Source organism: Corvus moneduloides, chromosome 8 (assembly GCF_009650955.1).
Source record: "Corvus moneduloides isolate bCorMon1 chromosome 8, bCorMon1.pri, whole genome shotgun sequence".
In the NCBI taxonomy this organism is placed as follows: Eukaryota; Metazoa; Chordata; class Aves; order Passeriformes; family Corvidae; genus Corvus; species Corvus moneduloides.
In genome coordinates this window covers 7,991,673-8,004,085 of record NC_045483.1, presented here as the reverse complement: position 1 = coordinate 8,004,085, position 12,413 = coordinate 7,991,673, and the positions used below count along the sequence as shown (strand labels likewise).

Genomic DNA, 12,413 nt, shown 5'->3' with positions numbered 1-12,413 from the left:
ATTCAAGACCTGAATAATTTGAACTCAAAGAGGCTTAAGAAAACTGTATCTAGGCATTGCTCAGACAGATGGCCCTGATAGCAGGGGAGGCTCTGCTGAGCCAGATACCTCAGAGATTACTTCCTGCAACCCACAGCATGAGGTACCGCTGGCCAAGACAAGAATATAAAACCTTCCCTGGTGAATGTGCTGGTGACTCATAGGCAATGCTTGTTTAAGCCATCTAAACCAACCAAGTGTGTTCTAACAGACTGATGTAAAATGCCTGCAAATCGAGAAGGCAAGGGCCTGTGAGACTGAGAGCCATGTTCTGGGCAAGAGCAATTGACAGAGGCAGTTGGGGAACATCATCAAAATCTCCCAGAAAAGGTTGTCACAGAGGACCTGAAAGGGCTGGCTCTTCTGATCATTTAATGTATACAAAGAATATAAAGGAAAAGGAGAAAAAAATTTATAACCCTGGTGTGTGCATACAGGTGGATTTGCAGAAGGGAACTCAGTGAAGAACATCAACACAAGGTGAGCTTTTAGCTGTGATCCTGAAGGACTCAAAGTCAAATCATTACTTAGATAAAGGCTTCAGAGGGGACTAGATCACAATGACAGGTGATTAAAGCCGAGAAAGGAGGTAATAGCAGGAAAGAGCAGAAGCTTTTCAATCCCATTGAAAACTCTGTGACATCAAAAAGCTGGAATTAGACAAATTTAACCTCAAAACAAGGTGAAGTTTCTAAAAAGCAAAGGTAATTTAAGCAGCATGAGGGAAAACGTTTGGCCTTGCAATCATTCTGCAGTTTTCATGACTGGGTAATTTCCCAAAGGATAAGCTTTCATTTGGCTTCTAGGGAAAAGCTCTGATTTTGAAAAGAGAAGGTCAAGCAAAATGACTTTAGCAGTTCTTCTGACCTTAAAAACCATTCCAATGGACATGACAAAGAAAGAAGATTTCACAAATGCATCAGGCAGCTCCTAGGGAGCACGGGTTATACTGGAAAAATTTCCAACAGAGTTAAATCAGTTTACTGAGACCTGTCTTGGCTAAGCAGCAAAATTCCTGGTACAGCAGGGGCCTTGCAGCTAGAAGGCAGCTTTGGTTGATCTGACCTGTGGTTCACTGAGACAGTACAAGTGCAAGACCAGCAGAAATTCTGGGGTTGGGTGAGCTGCATCGGCCCCAAAATTTCTATTGACCCAGAGAGCCCAGCACTGTGACAGGGCTTGGTGCTATGGGGAAGGCTGGGAGAACAGCTCAAGATAAAACTCATGTTAAACTGTTCAGTGGGCAAGTGCAAACCACTTTCCAGCTGATGAAACAAGTGAGAGCTTGGAAGTTTAAGCAACTCACCCTGGACCAAAATTAATGCTTGCAGCACAGCCAAGCAGAGAACTCAAATCCTCAGAGTCCCAGCACTGCTGGACCTCCGTGTAGCCCGGCGCTAGATCTAAGTAACTGTAGCCAATTTTCTTGTTCATCTCACGCAGAAAAGCCTTTCCTGTTGTCTGTCAGAAGGCTGATCCAGGAGCCATGCAAGCTTTGGCATGTGATTTAGCAAAGCCTGGGCTCCATTCTGGTATCTGCATTCATTTCAGAGGGAGTGTCCCAAAAACAACAGAGAAACAAGAGTTGCAAGGGCCAAAGGAGGGGAGAAGGCAACTATGCATGAGGTCAGACTCAGTACATCCATAGAAAATAACCAGAGAACATAAAACAAAAGTAGCGTGTAAGAAACAAAGTAGACATGCAACACTCAATTTATGCCAGTTTGTACCATGGAGACTCATGGATTGTCCTGATAGGGAAACGTGGGAATTGTCCAGGGAATACTTTTTTCTATTAGTGACTAGAGCCTGCTCGTGTAGGAAAATGATCCTATTGAAACCAGTCTGATCTGATAATGCTTCAAAAAGTCTAAAGAATGGGTTTTATCCTTGAGTAACTGCAATGCTACCTACTACCTTTGGAAATCTCTTAAAGCAAGAGGTCACAACAAACAACAGACGACAACCTAGGGAAAGGACAAATTTGCTTCAAATACTTTTCTTCCCAGTCACTCCACAGTCATCCATATCAGTTATGAGCCTGTATTTGACTACATACAGACATTTCTAAGGAATCCTTGTTTTGTGATTCCAGCCAAAGTGTTTATGTTACACTAAACTTAAAATGGAAATAAGAAAGGACATCAGGGTAACCAGCGGATAGTTAGTGTAAAGAAATTGTTGTCTCTTTTTCAAAAAGAACAACTTTGAATAGATGTCAGACCATCAACATGTACTCTGCTAGAAGCAGAGCCTTTGCTTTTTGGCAGAAGTCCTTTTTTTTTTTTTTCTATTTGTCAGTCTTCTAACTGCTGATATACATGATTTCCAATTACAGCGGCAAAACTATGCAAGTACGTTTTTGAATCCTTGCTGGCATGAATATCCAATCAGAGTATGCATGTTGGAGCCAAGACACAGGGATTTTACTCCCTGTCTTGTTTACTTCAGCTCCATATAAAAATCAAGATTTCTCGTTACCACAGAGAAACTATTCCCACATATTAATGTAGTGATGAGCAGGAAAGAGCTGGTGGACATAAAGCAGAAAAGGATATCTAACAACATTTGCTGCCATTTGATCTTCAACTGACTACAGCATCTCCGTGATTTTGCCTCAACGCCAGTAGCTCAAGGGTGATGGTGAGATAAATCTGCTAAAAGTTTCTTACTGCCTCACTCTTTACTCTCCTCACTGCTAGGAAAAAACATTACCCAGCCAAGATGCAACTGCTTTACAGAACGCTAAGCAACAGCAAATCCATCTTTATGCATAACAGATCTCTCTCTCCAAATCCTACATGTAAAAGTCAATTGCTTAACATTTTAACTTATGCTTAAATGATTTACAACAGTATTTCCTTGACCTCTGCAAACCACAAAAAATCCCAAACTAGTTTCACAGACAGTTTAAATGCCAGAGTATCTGCATTTCTAGTGATGAAAAGATGCATCTCTTACTGTGTGCTATTTTCCCCTCTTAAAAAGACTTGTAATAAATGTCACACATCCCAGATATCTATCCAAAGAGCTACAAGACCTGTATGATCTTCTAATGTAGCATGAGCATGTAATTAAAATCTACCCATCTTGCACTTCAGGTGGTCATTTCAAACATTTAATACCCATAAAATACTCATATGATCATATTTCTTCATCTGTAAAACCACCTGCTCAATAAAGACAGGTGTTAATTCTGTGGAATTCAAAGTCCCTAGAGATTCCAAACATGTCTTTTGGGCTAGTATTTGTTTTTCTTAACTTTTTTTCCCCCCTCAGGAAAACACCCTGACAAAGCAGACAAAAGAGAGAGGTGGCTGAGTCCTCACAAAGTGAGTGCTGAGCACAATACCCGGATGGAGCCTGTTGCAAGCAGGTGACAGCTACAGACTTGTCCCAACAGGCTCTTCTCCACTTCTCAAGTTTCAAACACGTTATTGCTGCATTCTTCTCAACAATTATTTTTTATGGGAGATAGGTATAAGTTCTACCCATGTCTTCCAGAAGTCGGTCATAAAGTCTTCACTGATAGGAAGACTTAAAAATGAAACCTCAGATTCCTGCAAAAAAATATTTTACCATTTAATCCATTTTTCAGTGTGATCTCTGTCCAGGAGAAGCAAAAAGTAACTGCCTGAAATAATTTCATATTGTTGCAGAGTGCACAGCCACATTCCCCTGTCACCACATCCCACCTGCCAGTGGGGCTGCAACACTGGAGGAACTCCTGGGTTCAGTCTAAGCATTTTGGTGCAGGGATCATGATTGGTTTCATCTCTCTCTTGTGGGTGATTGTGGCAGGTAGCACCAGAACAATGCAAAGGTTTGAGAGATGGACAGAAGAAGCAATGGGGGCTACAAAATAAAACTAGAGAATTATGTTTTCCCTAAAGGAGTCTGCTCCAAGAGAACAAGATGTGTTCTGCCCTACAACCAAGAAACTGAATTCTTAATCCAATTAACTAACACTAATAATACATTAATCTAGCTAAATTACTCTTCTGCTAAAAGCTGCTATGTGTTCTGTGCACCTCTAAGACATGAAAAAGCTACTTATTTTGTCTGTTCCATCCTACTGGAATAAATGCAATGGCTATTTGTCACAAAGGCTGTTGGTGGTGGCAAGAAACTTTGTGCTAATACAAATGCCTCTACTGAAATGTCATTTTAAATAATTTTGACCTGTCTGCTGAAGTTTTTTTGGTAATATTTAGTTCAAGAAGCACACTAGAGAATATTTAACTAAATTAAAAAGATAAACACTGAAGATGTTTTGCTAGGAAACATAGATCCTAATCAGCAAGATTGTACTCACAAAAGCAATTTATAGAGATAAGCCATAATTTTATAAGCACCTGAGAGATTTCACAAATCCCTTTGTGGCAATAAGGAGGATTTAATTGGTTATTTTTTCAAATTACTTGTTGCAACCTGCTCGTATTGTTCACCATCTTTACATCCTCTTAACATTCCTCCCCTTCCTATTGATGTTCAAATTGACTGAAGGATGGTTTCCAAACCACTGCTGAGAAGTTAATGCCTTGTGATTATGCTGCCATAGCAACTGAACTTCTGTTAGGGCTCTGTCAACTTCAGATACTCTTTTGTCATCTTTATATATCAACTCTTACCCAACTACAGATACCCCTCCTGCCAAATTCTGTCTTTTGAAGGGGGGAAATCACTAAAATCCTGTTAGAAAGATCTTTAAACCAAGCATTTTATGTTCTTTTTCTGCAGGTATATTTATTCTAGATTTTTGATCTTGTCTCTGGTGTGGTGTTCTCAGCAATTACAGCAGGGTATTTTTCATTAGGGAAATGTAGTCTAAATTAAATTAAATCTATGGTGCTACTCAGCTACATAGGCAACCTGTCTGAACCATTCACCCATATCCTGAGTTATTGTTAAACTTTTCGTTTCCCTGTGTTTATCCAAAAAACCCCACATTAAGAAAAAAAAATTAGCATTCCATGTTAACTGATAAAACACATTTCTCAGCAAAAAGGCAGGGAAACTGGAAACATATGCTAACCATATTTCTCTGTACAAATCTCCAAAGTGATCAAAAGAACCAAGAAACTCTATCAAGAATTATTTAAGATAGAGAATTGTATTGTTCCTCCATACAGCAGCAATCAGTCGCAATCAGAAACAGCCCAAGCTCTGTGCCATTCTCCTCTCTTCCTGGCAGTTTAAAAACATGTGTAGCTGCACTCTCTTTATCTAAACCACAGAATTACACACAGCCTTTAAAAAAAACCTCCTTCTGGTGCACAGGAACAAAAGTACAAGTACCCTATTATGATCCCACTGGCAAGCTATTCAGTCACTTCACAAAGCTGCACCCCCCTCTCCCTCCTCCAGGAAAGCCATGACCCTTTCCAGTTCAGCTCTGCTTTCACAGGAAGGGGTTTACCTTCTGATAGGGATTTTTCAGTCCAAGTCCATTTCCTCCTCAGCTCCGCTGAGGCTCAGGCAGGAGCAGCAGCGCTGTGCCGCTGGTTCTGTTCTCTCCGAACCCGCCCGGCTGTGCCTGGAGCTGCACAGCCAGCCCGGAGCCTCACTCCTCCTCCTCCTCCCTCAGCCCTCTCCTGCACACACCCACCAAAACCAGCAAATAACCCTCCCTGCACATTAAACCCACTCGGGCAGCAACCCGGCCATCCCATTCTGGGAAAGGAAAAGGGGAAGAGCACCGGCCCAGGCAGGGGCAGGACCATTCTCATCACGTTTGTGTGTCACTATTTGATGTCGACACAATTCAGAACATTTTTCCCGTGGGGAGAGGCGTCTGCTGAGTATGAACTCGGCACTCTCCTCCTCTGGAAGTTATTAAATATTACTTCTCCAGCTTCTGAAGAATTTATACAGCCTCCTGGGTGCTAGTCTAGTTTTGTTAGAAACAGTTTCACCGAGATGGTATTCTAGCCTAATTCAGACTGATGCAGCCAAAGTGCTGCAGCCACTTCTCACACCGGCACCTGTATCCTGTTATCCTGTTTGCACATTTTGGAGCAAGATCATGCTTCAGTCACACCCTAGGAACACTGGATGAGTCTTCAATGGGCTCTGTGCTCCGAGCCTATTTGATCTCTCCCAGGTATCTTCCATAATCAAAAAGGTCCTGTGCTCTTCTGTATGTACCTGTCTGACAACCAACCATAGTATGTGCTTCTGCTTTTGTTATCATCTACCTGGGACGTTCAAGCAACATGGTCATGTTTTCTCCTTTATTCTAAAGGCAGTAAAATTAAACACAAACAAAGCAAATCACAGGAGTATCAAAGCATGCACTGAACTCCACTGCTGCTTCTCATATGCTCTGTGGCCTTTTCCTCTGGATTATTGTGGGGTGTGTAAGATTTACAGCAGTGACTGGGAGATACTGGTTGAGAGCAAAGTCTCTCCCAAGCCTGTAAGACACATAAAGCAGTGGATACTTAGTGCTATGAAAACTGAATGGTAGTGCATTCTTCAGGGATATTATTTTACCACAACTTCAACATAGCACCAAACCTGTTTGGATCCATCCTATCATCAGTCTCTGTTCGGTTCATTAATTGCTTCATTTATAAAAGTGTTTGAAATTTTACTTCACATCAACCTATATTATCAGTACAGGCTGCATCATTAAAATCCAGTAAATTACATATTTTGTGATAACTTCCTGAATAATTCCTATGAAAACAGTCTTCCTAAATACCTCATTAGGTAGAAGAATATATGCTACTCTTTCATTTAACATTTCTGAACAGAATTGAAATAAATCTCAGGTTAAGAGATTCTCTACATGGCTCCTCAGTCTAGAAAGTGTTTTAAGAACACAGGACCAGATGCATAACGGTACTGCAGTACCTAACTAAACTCTGTACTGCATGGGCCTTTGCAGAGAAGGGTGATGTTTTCACATAAGCTATGAGCCTAAGTCTCCTTAAAATAGATTAGTTAAACATGCAGGCTGCTGAGTTTCTCTGAAAGTCAATCAATTGAAGCATCTGAATGCTAATACTCACATGAGCAAAGCTGCTCACATGGGTGAGTGTTTGCATAAGGCAACACATGAACAACATTGACAGGCATTGTTCAAATAATTCACTTACAGTTTGTATGGGAACCAGCAAGGTTGTTCTGTCATGATATTTATTTGTTTATTTATTATTTAGAACAGAACCATTCACATCTAAAGAATCAGCAGAAACTCCTATGAACCCCTCACAGCACAGGTTTCTAAATCTAGCTCTGAAAACATCTGAAGAAACTTAAAGGCTCTTCTGGGTTACATGCCTTGCCTCTTAAATATGGATACAATTTTCTTAGACAAATGTAGCAGCTTTCACTGTTTGTTTGCTGTTTCCCTCTCATAATTATTGCTATTTCCTTCTATCTTCAGAAGTCAAGGTGTCTCAGAGTTGACATCTTTCAGAATTAGCTACAGCACAGATGAGAATCTTAAAATTCTGGCAATTAAAGTAACAGTATTTACAAGTACTAAACTTCATCTAGGTTAAGTACCACATCTTGAATTAATACTCCTCTTTAAAATCAGGGGAAGCTCAGCATAAATTACAACATCACAAACATATCTAGAACTTGACCTGACCTTGCAATCTGAAATCAAGGGAACCTTCTGGTGGCCTGGCATTTCCCTTTTCAGGTCCATCTGTGAAAATGGCACTGTGCCACTGCTTACAAGGTGGGGTGCAAGATTCAACAGTGCACAGGAAACAAACCCAGGGCAGGCAGCAGCCCCTCAAACATGAACTAGAGCTATGCACAGCCAGGAGAAATCACACAATGGCTTTTTTGTTTGTTTGTTTTGCCAATTAATATTAAGCAAATAGCATTATAAAAATAAATGTGTGGAGTAGCAAGATGGTTAAGGCACTTGAGAACAGGTATATACATCTCTAGATCATGAGATCAAATCCTGTTCAATCAGTTACAGCCAAAAAAGGGTGAAAATTTTAAGACCTGGATCTTATTCTCAGGCTTTTCATATGATTTCATGCAAAATATTCACCCGTTTCTGCCCTCATGTCTTTTTTGTGCCGATCTAAAAGGATACTGCTTAGGAGTATTGTAACACATTTTAGATAAGCAAAGATGAAATACATGGGTACAGGCATGATCCACCATTCTCTGAAGTCAGCTGGAAGCTTCTCAATGATTTAACATATTTTGAATTAAGCCCTGGAGCAGTAGTTATACTGTGTATGAAAAACACATTAGACAAAAATCATTTCGGTCGACATCTTTCAAATGGCTAAATATATGCTGAAGTTTACTTACATTTGTGAAGTTGCACATGTCTGCACAGAAATTTGGAGTTTTAGGACCAGAAGGGCATGTTTCAATAGGCAAGCCCTGAAGCTATGAAAACCATTGCTTAGTGGAAAGTCTGTGTAGAAGTCCTCACTCTCACTATGCTGTTATTGCCTGCTAAAAACGTTTTTTACCAGAGTTAATGGGAAATGAATAATTTTTCATAACTAAAGATTCCTTTCTGCTGGAGAAGCCCAAGGAAGACAGTGATCTCTGTTGCCTTGACAACATTTCCCGAAACACTCAAGCATTAAAGTATCCAGTATGCTCAGGAAAGCTGCAATATCTATTTCATATTGGACATTTACCACATTTATTGTGTTGGCATGCACTCATCTATCATCTGTGAGTATCTGTCACAGAGAGCAATGTGCCAAATAATACATCAGAAATATCTGAGCTGACTTAAATGCGCATGGGATTTTTCTTGAATATTTCCATGGCTACTGAAAGTTCTTAGATCTATGGCCTAGAAAAAAAGAGCATTCTTCCATGATTTGTGGATATTAGCAAAATAAGTCCTGTCTTTCTATTAGTGCATTTCTTAATTGAGCAAAGGGGTCACCTCTACTGACTGGAGGAAGTCTGTCCTTGGATCTCAAGGTTTGAACCCAAACCTTGGCATTTCTGAAAGGTTTTGTTGAGGGTGCTACCAGGGCCACAGCATGGCTGTTTCTGAGATGAAGACTCTCAGGTCCACTTTAGGACTGGCTGTCTCTCTTGCTGGCTGTTGATTGTAGGAGACTGAAAAATCTGACTTTCTCAGAGGTGCTAAAGCCATACTGGGGGACAACATAAGCAGGAGCTGCAAGTCTGGAATGTTGCAAAGAATCTCAATCTCTCTTTAAATAAAAATAAATAAGTAAAATAGGCTTTTACTGGTAAAATAGACAGCACCAGCCTCTGTGAACCCAAACATAAGTTTCATGCTTTCGTCTCCCTTCAGTTTTTCTACAGTCTGCCCTAGATGTAATAAGAAGAAGCAGAAAAAAAAATAGCACCAAAATGGACTGCTGCTAATCACTTCTGATCCATTAGAGGGAAGTGTTTGTACACAATGTACCATAAAATTCCCTTCAATCTCTTCTAATAATTTCTTTGGATGAAGATGATGAGATAGTATACTCTGCTTCTGACATAATGAATTACTTTAATGACAAATAAAATGGAATGTACTGATCAGTATATTTACTACAGGGCATTTGCTACAATCGTTTTTATTAACAAAGGCAAAATACAAAGTGTTTTGAGGTTTTTTCCCTCTGCATGTTAGTAGGTATAATTTGGGCTGGGCAGTTATAACCTCTACCTAAACAATTCCTGTAAGTGTGCTACTTCACACCAGGAATGTGGTTTCCTTCCCAAGGGGGAAACAGCAGGACAAGAGACAACCTACATGATAAAAATCATCAAAAATACCCACATTTTCCAAAGAAATATTGCCAAAGAAAACGAAGAGGGAAGACAGTAATCCTCCTGTGAGAATCTCAAGCTTCATCTAAATTAAAACTTCAGGTGAACTGAAAGGTTGTGGGTGATTCCCAGTACGGGATAAGGAGATTGTTCATCGTCCTGCCTCAAACAGGTCTGCAGCCCTCTCTGAACTGTGGCATCCTGTTCTGTGAATTATCTCCTGTGGCCCTGTGGCTGCTTCCGATCTCTTGTCTCTGTTATTACCAGAGGATTTATGTCATGCTCTGACCCCATCCTTCAGACGACCTCTCCTGCCCAGAGGGGACACACGTGCTGACACATGATTTTCTCATACTAGCTTTCAACTTATTAGTTCCTTGAGTCATATTTAGAGGCATCAGTACTCTCCCTTTGGAACTGTGCAGCTCTGACAGTGACAGCCACAAAACAAGCCCACAGTTCTGATAAACTGCTCTGATTGTTGAACAGCAGCTGCTCACCTGTATCTTCCAAACTTTTCCAGCACCACGTAAAAGACACAGAGTGTTGGAATGTCTCTCCTGCATCTGCATTCCCAGACACCCGGAGAACTTCAACCATGGGCTATCCAAGCTGCTAATACACTGCAATTCAGTTAAGCCAATGTCTGAATGGCCTCCCTGGCTACACAATGCTAATTTTTTTGGTGAAAATTTCTAACAATTTGGCCAGCCTACACCTTACAGACAGCAGTCAGAGCAACACAACTTCTACAGGCCTTCGAGGAGTTTGGTGTCACTTATGTACTGAGAACCACTGCTGCCCTCTGCTGCAGTACTTTGGGTTGTGTCTCTGATAACCAGTGAGAGCCACAAATATTCAAGCAAAATTTCTAGTCTCAACCAGAACTTAGCATGCTTAATGTTTCCATTGCTGACAAGATCATTCAAAAGCTCTGTTTCTAATTCATCAGCAAAGTCTGATGCTGCAGGGGCCAGGTCAAAGAGAAAAAACGATCTTTTTTATCTGATTTTGACTCTAGAAGAGGGAGATCATTGCAAGAGTTTGGACATGCTTCCTTTCTGCAGCAAGTGTTGTCTCATCTTCTGATAATAAACAACCATAGAAGAATAAGAACTGTGAAGTGAGAAACTCACCTTGGGGCCAGAATGAGCACCAAGGTTCTGCCCAGGATACATCTCTGATAACATGAACTTTAGCTTAAATGATGATGGACAGGCAAGTTCCAGGTCAATTGAACCAATCTTTCCTTAGTCTCAGTTTATCCAGTTCTGATAGGACACAGCTCATGACCCCTTGAACAGCTAGGTTTCTTCCTCACTGATGCTAGGAAGTGTAACATGAGTGCAACCTTGCCATATTCACAGCTACTACACAAAATGCTCCAGATAGAAATAGTTTATTTCCATCCAGCTCTCCACAGACTCTAATAACCCTCTCTTCCGTCATTTTCATCTGAATAGGTTGCATTGCTTATAGGTTAGAGCCAACTGTCATGTACACCTAAAATAATTTTAGAATTATTTTATGTTACCCAATCTCACAAATCCAATTATTTCTCTCCTAAGTGCTTCCTGTGGCAACTTCCATGGCAACTAAGGTGTCTCCAATACATAATGCTAAATTGCAAAACTCATCAGTGGAGAGGAACAGATAAGCAGATGGTGGCAGACCAGAAGAAGCAAGAAGAGACACAGCCTTCCTACTCAAGGGAAAACTCAGGCTGCTCGCAGTAATTATCTGTGCAGGTCTCCAAAGGAATTAGATACACATTTCAAAGGAGGCAGGCTATGAGTCTGGCTAATGAAAGAACTGTACATCCTTCCAGTGCATGCAGTGACAAATGCACCAGGTGTCCACACGAGCTCTGAGTCTCTTATGGTGACTGGTTAATATTCTGAATGCTGGACCAGAGAAACCTCCACAACTAAAACCACAATACCACTTCATGCCAAACCCGAACCTTCTCACAGGAGGGCTGACACAGTCTTACATTTGTAGTAGATGGGACAAAAAGAAGGAAAGCTGTAACACACTTTCACTAGCAACTTCCAGCTGCTTTTATTTTCTGTGACACTTTCAGGTTTATTTTCAGTTATTCACTGAAAAACATACAGTCCAGCTGCTGACCTGAGCTCACAGCTTAGGTTCTTTCCACTGAACAGTTTCCTACAGGGACAAGAGATAACAGTTTTGCTTCTCATATCTCAGTAACAAGGAAGGTCCTCTGCATTTTTGCCCCTTAAACAATTCAATAATGACACAGAGGAATCCATGCACAGTTCAAGGATTCCAGCTCAAAGGGGACTTACCAGAGCCATGAGAGATGGAGGTTGGTACTGACATCTCTAAAAAGATTTGACTGGTTTCAATGAGAATGTTGAGGACTCCAGGTAAGAGTCAGCAAAGGAGATTATGCAGATGGTTTCTGCCTTCTCACTTCTGAACATATAATTTACTTCTCCAGCACATTTCTCCCTCTCACCTCCTCAGCATCATTCAGATCACGTGTAAATCTCACGTGGCAAGTTCTGACAAACTTATGGTTGTCAAAGGTGATTCCAGTACTCAAATTACTTCTGTAAATATATTAAATCTGACACAGAATAAGCAGTGCAATAGACTTTGCAGATCAC

General features: G+C 40.8%; 1 protein-coding gene across 20 annotated transcripts in view; it reads right to left on the bottom strand.

The window, feature by feature from the left end:
- The window catches only part of ABLIM1 (actin binding LIM protein 1), a 188,066-nt gene that overhangs the window by 54,734 nt on the left and 120,919 nt on the right, over window positions 1-12,413 (bottom strand). The gene's annotated exons all lie outside the window — the stretch shown is intronic.